The sequence below is a fragment of the Euprymna scolopes genome, chromosome 17, assembly GCF_053919585.1.
Source record: "Euprymna scolopes isolate OS-2025 chromosome 17, ASM5391958v1, whole genome shotgun sequence".
Taxonomy (NCBI): Eukaryota; Metazoa; Mollusca; class Cephalopoda; order Sepiida; family Sepiolidae; genus Euprymna; species Euprymna scolopes.
The window spans coordinates 48,169,544-48,181,431 of NC_136498.1; the positions used below are offsets into that span (position 1 = coordinate 48,169,544).

The following is an 11,888-nucleotide window of genomic DNA, read 5'->3' on the forward strand; positions in this document are numbered from 1 at the left end:
GCAGCATCTGAAGAACAGATACTACACTTTGATCTTGTCCCGAAGGCCAAGAAGACTATATTGTAGTCAACTGGAAAACAGGCAAACCGAAGAGAGTTCCACAGGCGTGCAGTAATAAGAAATAAAATTTGTTCATGGGATCCACGTTTAAGTTTAGGCACAGATGTGCGATCTTAGATGTAGCATGGAACCGCTTTAAATAAAAACTGATTTTGTCAATTTTCGTAGTGCGCACGTGGCACGGTGTATTGCGTGTGATCTTGAACTTTCATCTTCATGAATGGCGTGATGTGAGTCTAGTGTAAATTCTGTTGAATATATTATAAAACATTTCACTATACCATCATTTACTGTGAGTATTGTTTCAGCGTGATATAACGTGAAACTGGTTGATACGCCATAAACTATTTAATATCTGCATAATATTCTACGTGTTCCTTCCTTAGTTAACTCGTATGTTACACATTGTAACAAGGCCAAATACGATGTTTGGAAACTAAACTACTTAAAAAAAAAAAAAAACGCTAAATTCGCAAGATTTGGTTTTAAAAATGTCTCTGATAACTCTGAAAAAATGTGTGACCTCTTTGTGATGTACCCACGTTTTCGAATATCGTAATATACAGGGTGTCCACAAAGTCTGGCTACATATTGTAGCCAGACTTTGTGGAAGCATCCTATAGATTATGTAGCCAGACTTTGTGGGTATATATATATATATATATATATATATATAGGGTGCCCACAAAGTCTGGCTACATAATGTAGCCGGACTTTGTGGACACCCTGTATTATTATTGTTGTAATGGGATGAGAGGAACTCGTAATCATTTCAAACTGCAGCGGGTCTTCATTGAAGAATAGTCAGCGAAACGTTACGTATTTTTTTTTAAAAAGTCTAAGAAACAGTAGTAGTAGTAAGTTATAAAATATATATGGCAATTAAGCTACACAGAATATTCCGCGTTTCATCCACACTAGGATTCACCAGGCTTATGCGAGGAGTTGTGGTAGTTTCGTGTCTTTATATATGCACATTCTATTGAGTTTTTAGTTAGCCAATGAGCTTTCTAGTTTCCACCACACCTTTCCTAATCAGCCAATGAGCGGGCACTTACAGGACAAAAGCCCAGTTGACCTCCGGTTCATCCCTTCCTTTGTGTTTGCTATTTAAGCGGGGATCGTAGATATCTAGCGTTCTGGCCTATTTTAAACTAGGTTAAATGTGTATTTTTATGTTAGTTTATACTGTCTGCCACGTGATGCTGGACTGAAAGAGTAAAAGATTGCTTTATAATATGACTCTATTGTTTGTATTGAACTATGTACCAAAATATTTTCAGAATATGTATTAGTACTTATTAATTGATCTCGTTTGGGTCAGTTCTATATTTAAAATACAATGGACACTATTTTTATAGAAATGTTAAACTTCAAATGTTATTGGTTTTGCTATCAAAAAGTTAATATTTTGTGCTATTTAGAAAAATATTTGATTAAATATATTTCTCGTTCTGTAGAATTTCCACAGATCTTGCTAGTTTAAATGTTTTATATTTAAAAACAAAACAAACTATGCTACTAAAAATTTGAAAAATAAAGATTCTTATTTAATTCTGCTCTGACGTCAATGCCGACATGTTCCTCGGCAGGCGCTTTCCTATGATGTCAAAAATGATCGACCAACTTTTTCTAATATATGAGAGCAAGGTGAAGATTGTTTTCTGCATTTTCTTTAAAAAAAGACAAGTGTCATGAACTAAATCTTCCTAAGTGGAAATTCCTTTTATTTTCGATTTTAATGATTGTTAAACACTACTTATATCGCAAACCTTAAACGTTTCTCGAATTTGGTAATGTTTTATAGCCTTCGATTGTGCCTGAACTCCACAAACGAAAACCTGTCTAAACCTGTAACTAATGTAAGCTTTATTTTCAAATAGTATTGGTCAGACCTCTGGTAATTTTCTTAGCTTATATATTTTCAGTTTAGAATAATTGTTTTCATAATTCCATGAATGAAGATAATTTAAAAACTATTAACATCCATTCCGATATTAAAAAACAAAAAAAAAAAAACAGCAACAAAAAACCAACAATGTAGTTATTCTATTCAAATCCAGCATGGTGACCCGGAAAATTTAATTTCATTCTGATGGGAAAAAAAATAGCCATTGTCAAATGTTCTAGTATTTTAGGATGAGAGTCCATGTGGGAGTGTCAAAAGGTCATTTTTTATGGTCATTTGACACATCCAGAAAACAGATCCTGTTTTACGAATGACTGCCATTAAACACAAGTATTTTAACATGTACGCACACGCGTGTGCGTGTGTTTAAATAAATATATTAGAAACTATTTTCATATACCATTATCATTAGCTAATTTGATCTAGATAGAACTGTTGCAGAAATAAAACAAATTTTATCATTTAGTTATAAAAACGAATATAATTGTTTGATAAAGGCTTAAATTTTAAACAGTCGCATACAAATGTTAAAACAACTTTTCTAGTCTAACACGTTTACAATGGAAGTGTTACTACTATTAGTATCAGTAGTTAAAACTCTTATTCTTCATCTCTTGTTCCCCACCCGTCGTGTCCTCTGTTTCTCCCCGCCCGTACCCGCCATCGTGTCTTGTGTTTCGTCCCGCCCGCACCCGCCATCGTGTCCTGTGTTTCTCCCCGCCCGCACCCGCCATCGTGTCCTGTGTTTCTCCCCGCCCGCACCCGCCATCGTGTCCTGTGTTTCTCCCCGCCCGCACCCGCCATCGTGTCCTGTGTTTCTCCCCGCCCGCACCCGCCATCGTGTCCTGTGTTTCTCCCAGCCCGCACCCGCCATCGTGTCCTGTGTTTCTCCCCGCCCGCACCCGCCATCGTGTCCTGTGTTTCTCCCCGCCCGCACCCGCCATCGTGTCCTGTGTTTCTCCCAGCCCGCACCCGCCATCGTGTCCTGTGTTTCTCCACCGCCCGCACCCGCCATCGTGTCCTGTGTTTCTCCACCGCCCGCACCCGCCATCATGTCCTGTGTTTCGCCCCGCCCGCACCCGCCATCGTGTCCTGTGTTTCTCCCCGCCCGCACCCGCCATCGTGTCCTCTGTTTCTCCCCGCCCGGTGCGGGCGGGGGGAAACACAGGACGCCGCCATCGTGTCCTGTGTTTCTCCCCGCCCGCACCCGCCATCGTGTCCTGTGTTTCTCCCCGCCCGCACCCGCCATCGTGTCCTGTGTTTCTCCCCGCCCGCACCCGCCATCGTGTCCTGTGTTTCTCCGCACCCGCCACCGTGTCCTGTGTTTCTCCCCCCCCCCCGCTCGCCATAGTGTCCTGTGTTTCTCCCCGTCCGCACCCGCCATAGTGTCCTGTGTTTCTCCCCGCCCGCACCCGCCATCGTGTCCTGTGTTTCTCCACCGCCCGCACCCGCCATCGTGTCCTGTGTTTCTCCACCGCCCGCACCCGCCATCGTGTCCTGTGTTTCTCCACCGCCCGCACCCGCCATCGTGTCCTGTGTTTCTCCACCGCCCGCACCCGCCATCGTGTCCTGTGTTTCTCCCCCACCCCCACCCCGCACCCGCCATCGTGTCCTGTGTTTCTCCCCCCACCCACCCCGCACCCGCCATCGTGTCCTGTGTTTCTCCCCGCCCGCACCCGCCATCGTGTCCTGTGTTTCTCCCCGCTCGCACCCGCCATCGTGTCCTTTGTTTCTCCCCGCTCGCACCCGCCATCGTGTCCTTTTTTTTTTCCCCGCTCGCACCCGCCATCGTGTAATTTGTTTCTCCCCGCTCGCACCCGCCATCGTGTCCTTTGTTTCTCCCCCCATCCCGCACCCGCCATCGTGTCCTGTGTTTCTCCCCCCACCCCGCACCCGCCATCGTGTCCTGTGTTTCTCCCCCCACCCCGCACCCGCCATCGTGTCCTGTGTTTCTCCCCCCACCCCGCACCCGCCATCGTGTCCTGTGTTTCTCCCCCCACCCCGCACCCGCCATCGTGTCCTGTGTTTCTCCCCCCACCCCGCACCCGCCATCGTGTCCTGTGTTTCTCCCCCCACCCCGCACCCGCCATCGTGTCCTGTGTTTCTCCCCCCACCCCGCACCCGCCATCGTGTCCTGTGTTTCTCCCCCCACCCCGCACCCGCCATCGTGTCCTGTGTTTCTCCCCCCACCCCGCACCCGCCATCGTGTCCTGTGTTTCTCCCCGCCATCACCCGCCATCGTGTCCTGTGTTTCTCCCCGCCCCCACCCGCCATCGTGTCCTGTGTTTCTCCCCGCCCCCACCCGCCATCGTGTCCTGTGTTTCTCCCCGCCCCCACCCGCCATCGTGTCCTGTGTTTCTCCCCGCCCCCACCCGCCATCGTGTCCTGTGTTTCTCCCCGCCCCCACCCGCCATCGTGTCCTGTGTTTCTCCCCGCCCCCACCCGCCATCGTGTCCTGTGTTTCTCCCCGCCCCCACCCGCCATCGTGTCCTGTGTTTCTCCCCGCCCCCACCCGCCATCGTGTCCTGTGTTTCTCCCCGCCCCCACCCGCCATCGTGTCCTGTGTTTCGCCCCCCCCCCTCTCTCTCTCTCTCTCTCTCTCCATCGTGTCTTGTGTGCCCCTCGCACACATCGTGCCCTGCGCTTCTTCCGCATACACTCTCTTCGTCTCCTTCCTCGTCTCTTTTATTTTACTTATACAAATTTTTCTTTTTGTTTTCACGTCCTGAAAGTCTTTCTCTAGGGAGATGTTTGTCTCTTACTTTTAAGTTGGAAATACAATTTATATCGTTGAACCCGCAGATTGGACATGCACTAGATGTATCAGAATTTTTGTAGGAATTTTTGACACCCCTAACACGGAACTGCGAATAAAATATTAAAAAAAAACTCGTAATTTCTCTTTTAAAAGTGGGTTGTTTATTTTCTTTATAGATTATACTTCCAAAATAAACTATTAAAGTTGTTTTAAAAGTAAGAGAAATATTTCTTTTTTTTTCAAAAACAGTAATGAATTTTCCGAACTCAATATTTTTCAATTTTTAAACTTTAAAAATCTATCAAAATTTTTCTATTGATTCTACTTTTACGATATTTTCAGGGTCAATGTGAAATTTTATGCTCTTTCCAATAAACCGAATATAATATTTTAGACAAACGTTTTTTTTTATTCACGCCCCCCCCCATTTTCAAGTGTCTATTAAAAAGTAAATAATTAATTTACTCACCAAAGTTTTATATATCACAAATTAAAGAGAAAAGGTCAATAAATAATATATTCAAATTTAAAACAAAAAAAAGTAGTGTTTATTGAAATTTACCTGTAAAGTTCGAAGTTTAAAACTTTTTTTTAACCACGTTGTTTGTTTTTTCTTTTTTATTTTTGTTTTGTTTTTTTAATTAACCCTTGCTCCTTTAATTGAAAAAAAAATTACGGCTTGAATTACATTTTTCGAGTAGTTATGAGCTTGGAAAGACAGGGGGTCGAATAATTCACGCCTCCCATTTTGAAATGTCTATTAAAAAGTAAATAATTAATTTACTCACCAAAGTGTTATATATCATAAATTGAAGAGAAAAGGTCAATAAATAATATATTCAAATTTAAAACAAAAAAAGTAGTGTTTTTTTAGAAATTTACCTGTAAAGTCCAAAGTTTAAAACTTTTTTAAAAAAAAAATCACGGTGTTTGTTTTTTTTTGTTTTTTTTTTTTATTTGTTTAATGAAACCTTGGTCCTTGCTTCTTTAATTGAAAAAAAATTAGGGCTTGAATTATATTTTTCGAGGAGTTATAAGCTTGGAAAGACGGGGTGGAATTATTCATTATTTTTCACGAAATTTCTGACACACCTAGACATGCACATCATCTAAATATATCTTTTCTTTATTAAATTATAAGCAACATCTATTTATTTTTGTATGATTTATTCTTTGTTCTTAATTCTGTTTTTTTTTTCTTCCAGGTGAGTATAAAAACGGAAAGGGACATAACTGAGCTTAATAATTGGTAACATTTTTCTTTTTTTCCTTGTTGTGAAAATCGCGTTGCTTCTGTCTTCTGAACATTTCAAATCAAAATCGCCTTCGTAAAAATTCTCATGTTTTGTCTGTAGACAAAACCATTCTGGTGCTACCAGATCAGGCTATCTATTGGCTTCCTGAGACGAAATGCACAAACAGTTAGCTTATGTTTTTGTTTTCTATTCTCTTTTGTAAAACTTAATTATGTTCTGCAAAAACAACAGCCCCTTTCCCCTTCCCCCTTTTTTTTCTTCCCTACTTTCCAACTCCGTCGGTGAGGCATTAGAATACACCGACTGTCCCCCTGCAGAGAGTAAAAGCCTCTCAAAGGGGCCACCTGTTGGCCGTGGGTGGCGACCCGTAATGACTCGAAAAAAGGATCTTGGTGGCTGAGCAACTGATATCTAGGGAAATTCAAGATATCAGTTGCAACACTCCACTTTGGCCTCGTACAAGGCTAGGCAGGCGGTCAGAGGGGCCCGATCCGATCAATCGGCTAGTTATGTCAAGCCCTAACACATCTACTTTTCTATCAATTTCCTCTAAACCATAACAAATACAGTTCTACCCTATACCACTATAAACTATATACATATTTTCCCCTCTTTTCCATGTGTTAGAAAGCGGTGGCTAGGGTCCAATGTGCCAAATGATTAAAGTCATGGCATGACTGTATAGTGCCGGAAGTTACCACAAATGACTTGGATTGTGTAACTAAAGGATTATAAGTGCTCATGGCTCCCATTTGGAACATGTATGCTGTTTATGTACCCCTGGCATGACAAGGCGAATAGGTTTCCCCCTTAACATGCCCCAATATTGGACTCCAAGGTGGGTGGGGAGCATAAACAACGAATTAAAAAAAATATATATATATATATATGGCCAAGTATAAAAACTCCAAGCGCCAACACATCAACTCGGATAGTTCAGATAAAATTATATCGGCATATATTGACCCCAAAAATGTAAAAACTTTAAAAAATAAAACACTACTGGTGGAAGTGGAAAGAGAAAAACATGCCACTTTTCTCCTAGGAATGAAAACTTTCCACAACATAAATATCAAAACTTATCCACACAAGAATCTGAATACATCCAAAGGTGTAGTAAAATCGAAAGAACTATCAATGTGCACTACTGAAGAGATAACAAAAGAACTTAAAAATCAAGGAGTAATAAACGTTAAAAGAATTACAATAAAAAAGAGAATCAGACTATACATATGAACACTTACATTATGCAGTTCGATAGACCCACTATTCCAAAAGAAATCAAAATTGGGTTCAACGTTGAAAAATTTGAACCCTTTATACCAAACCCACTTCGGTGCTTTAAATGGCAGAAGTTTGAGCACCATGAGGATGCATGTAGGGGACGAGCAGTGTGCGGCAGCTGTGGCCAGAAAGATCCAGACCACACTGTCAATGACTGCAATCTTGATTGCAAATGTGCAAATTGTGGAGAAAACCATCCTGTTTATACTAGAGCATGCTTAATCTGGAAGAAAGAAAAGAAGTAGTGTCAATAAAACATACCAAAAACATTTTCTTCCTCGAAGCCAGGAAAATAGTAGATGGATACATGAAGGAAAAGACGTACTCTCAAATCACCTCAAGTTATATATCCTCCAACATCACTAACCAAGACTCCAAATACGAAATACTAATAAACAAATTGTTACAATTGGGACCAAACAACTGGCCCAAATTTATAAATGAAATCAAACCAAACATATCAAAAATTAATCATCCCATTAAATCATCAACTAATGTTACCAATAAAACAAATTCTCAACCAAAATCGGAACATCCAAGAAAATAAAGTCGATCAAAAGAATGACCACAAAAATCGCCAGTACGTCGTGTAGATGCTGAAAAAGACGAAACTAAGGAAAACAAAATCAGTTAAAAGAAAGACCACACAGGTCGCCAATACGTCTTCCACGTGATAACAAAAACACACTTGAAAAACAGAAAAATACATCTACCAAAAAACAAAATAATATAAACAAATTACCACAAACAAGCCACTACTACTACTACTACTACAAATAGGTTTACAGAATTAGAAGACATGGAAACTGAAGTTATTCCTCCCCCCCCCGCCCCCCCCCCCAAAAAATCATCATGAATTACAAGATAATCCAATGGAATTGCCGCGGATTGAAGGCAACTTACAATAAAATTTTATTGTTGCAAATCAAATTTAATCCTTTGGTTATTTGTGTCCAAGAAACCTTCCTTAAGAATGAGGACAATTTGAATATAAAACACTATCAACAATATAACTACATTCATAATACAGGACTTAGAGCCTCTGGTGGTGTATCAGTATTCATTAAAAATAACATACCCCAGAGTCAAATTGAATTAAAAACAAATTTACAAGCAGTTGCCATAAGAGCAACTTTACACAAACCAATAAGCATTTGTTCTTTATACATACCACCACATGAACAAATAGATGAAAATGAATTGGAGAACTTAATAGAGCAAATACCTAAACACTTTATTTTCCTAGGGGACTTAAATAGTTACAACACCTTATGGGGATGCATGGAAACGGATAGAAAGGGAAAGAAAATTGACAATCTAATAAATAAAAATAATCTATGCTTGTTCAACCAAAAAGAAGCCACTCACTTCAATTCAGCAAATGGAACGCTCAAATAACTGGATACAACATCGAATACTATTCCCAAAATAACCCACAAAGGGTTGATATGCCGTTAAACAAAACCAAAAAAAAAAAAACCATTAAATCCGACGTAAATAGTTTCATAAACTTATGTCTAATTTTTGCGATGGCATTTTTTATTACTTTCATGTTTTTTTGCGGTTGGGTCTTTTGTACTTAAAGCTTAAATAAAGCTTAAGACTGTACCAATCGGTTCTGGAACGCATTGTCCTATGTTGTATATGCCTTATCTTATTTAATGTCTAGATATTCACATAGTCTTCCTTGTGTGTGTGTGTTATATACGCACACATAAAAAAAATTTTTTTTTAATTTTCCTGTCTTTTTCTCTCTTACTTTCCCTCTCTGTACTGCTCTAACCAAGTATGCCGACCTATTCCACAAATCCCAAAACCTCAACATGAAATATCTCCAGAATAAAAACTCGATTAAACCTAGAACCCTATCTTCCAACGTAGACCCCTACTACCAGGTCTCCTTCTCCAACATCAGGGGTCTACGTTCCAACCTTCCAGAGGTTGAAACCCAATTACCGGAGACGAAACCAAACATATTATTTCTAAGTGAAACTGGAATAGGGCCGACCACCTCCCTAGATGAGTTCATAATTAACGGATACTCTAACTTAACATCTAAATCTGACCCCCAAGATCGCCATGGGCATGGAATATGTGCCTACATTAAAGATGGCTTCCCGTGTGGCAGGGATATCTCTAGAGAAGATCCTAATTTACCCTATATGTGCTTCAGGGTTGCACTTGCTAACACCACTGCATTTATATTTGCCCTCTATTGGCCCCACAACAGCGGAGTTACTATCTTTTAAGAGCATATCTGAGAAAATAGACCATATACTGTCTGCACATCCCTCGGCTAACATCCACATCTGTGATGACTTCAACGTCCATAACGTGGAATGGCTGACCCATTCAAATGAGACAGACGATGAGGGGATGTTTTGTCATGATTTTGCCATTGCTTATGACCTCACTCAGATTGTTCGCGAGCCCACCTGTGTGCCCGATACACCCGGTCAATATGCAAGCCTCCTAGACCTTTTTCTCTCAACTTCCCATGAGCTATGTTCATGTTCCGTTCATTCTCCTCTAGGATCCTCCGACCACTCCGTCGTATCAGTTAAGATAAAAACAAAATGTAAGAAGTCCCCAGACGTACCCCTCCACCGTACTGTATACCGATACTCTATGGCTAACTGGGATAGCTTCCGTACATTCATATCTGATTTACCTCTGCACTCCATGTTTAAAAAGGAAGTGTCCTCTATAGTATCAGATCTGACCGAATGGTTAATTGTAGGCATAGACCAATTCATACCATCTAAAAAATTCCAACAAAAACCTAACAGCCAGCCATGGTTCTCCCCAGAATGTGCAGCTGCTATCGCACACAGAAATTACTTTTTCCATAGCTACCAACGTAATAGATGCACTGAGACTAAAGCTGCTTTCAGGACTGCCAGCAACCACTGTAAAAGAGTAATAAAAAATGCTAGAGAGCTATATGCCCAGTCTGTTAAATCCAAGGTAGCTGATCAGCGGCTTGGTTCCCACCAGTTTTGGCAAATAACAAATAGGATCCTGAACAGAAGTGTGCATTCTATCCCAACCATTATCAATGGACCAGAGGTCATCTCGTCAGCGTCAGACAAGGTCAAACTATTTGCAAAGAACTTTGCAGCTAATTCTACCCTATGCGACCAAGGCCGTCAACTCCCCATATTTCCTCCTATAACACAGAATAAGCTAGGTAACATACAAATATCCGTGCATGAGGTCGCCAAGCTAATCAAGAAACTAGATTCCAGTAAAGCAACTGGCCCTGATGGCATCCCAATTATAGTGTTAAAAAAGCTTCAACCAGAACTTGCTCCCATACTTACGAAACTATTTAAGCGCTGCCTTAAAGAGAAGTGCTTTCCGACTCCCTGGAAGACCTCATCAGTTTGCCCTGTATTTAAGAATTCAGGTTATAAGTCATCTCCCTCTCAGTACAGACCAATATTAAATAGCGAGATAGTCAACCACCTCCGCAAGAACAACCTTCTTAGTGACACACAATATGGTTTCCGCTCTGCAAGATCTATTGCAGATGTGCTGACGGTTATATCCCACAGGATTTGTGAATCTCTTGACAAAGGCTTCCTTTCTAGGGCAATTGCTCTTGACATATCAAAGGCCTTCGACAAGGTATGGCATAAGGGTCTACTTCACAAGATTTCCAGCTACGGTATAACTGGAAATGTTTTCTCAATCATTAAATCATTTCTCTCCAATAGGCTCATAAGAGTAGTGGTAGATGGACAAAAATCGGAGGCCTGCAATATAAATGCTGGAGTCCCTCAGGGGTCAATCCTGGCCCAACTCTCTTCCTGATCTACATCAATGACCTCCCTAAACACATACTTAAATCATTCGTTGACATCTTTGCTAATGATATGACCATCTACGGCAACACATCAAAGGCTGTAAATGACAAAGTTCTCTCTGATTCTCTCTCCTCTGATCTTGAGCGCGTGGTTCAGTGGGGGAAGATGTGGCTGGTTACCTTTAATGCATCCAAAACCAAACTCCTATCCTTACATCATACACGCTCTGATCCCCATCTGGCATCAATTGTGATGGATGGCTCTCGTTTGGGGAGGCCCCATGTTTTGACAAGCTTCTGGGTTTGACCTTTACTCCTGATCAGAAATGGAACACGTACATCAAGTCTGTTGCCAAGGTCGCTGGAAAGATGGTGGGATCGTTCTACCGCTCCAGAAGATATCTCACTACTGATGCAATTCTCTATCTATATAAAAGCCAAGTACGTCCAAGGATGGAATACTGTTTCCATATCTGGGCAGGAGCTGCTAAAAACAGCCTATCTTGCCTTGACAGAGTACAAAATAGACTTCGTGGCTTAGTGGGGGATGCCTTTTTCTCTACCCTGCAACCTCTCTCCCACAGAAGAGACGTTGCGAGCCTATCCTTGTTTTATCATTATTTCCATGGTAGGTGCTCGTCTGAACTCCAATCTCTGGTCCCCCCTCGCCAATCTTTCACGAAAAACACCCGTCTAGCTGAATCCACTGTGAAAATTTTCCCCCACTCTATATCTGTGCCTAAATCAAAACGTGGATTCCATGAACAAAGCTTCTTTCTTAGAACTGCACGCCTGTGGAACTCTGTTCCGTCT

The 11,888-nt window shown here is 41.4% G+C and overlaps 1 protein-coding gene across 14 annotated transcripts in view; it reads left to right on the plus strand.

The window, feature by feature from the left end:
- The window catches only part of LOC145296741 (tetraspanin-18-like), a 576,197-nt gene that overhangs the window by 467,832 nt on the left and 96,477 nt on the right, over positions 1-11,888 (plus strand). Inside the window, exon 3 of one of the 14 annotated variants that reach the window (XM_080142773.1) lies at positions 5,933-5,976. The exons of the other annotated variants lie outside the window; for them this stretch is intronic. The gene's annotated coding sequence lies outside the window, so the exon portion shown is untranslated. The remainder of the gene's footprint in view (positions 1-5,932; positions 5,977-11,888) is intronic. 14 annotated transcript variants of the gene reach the window in all.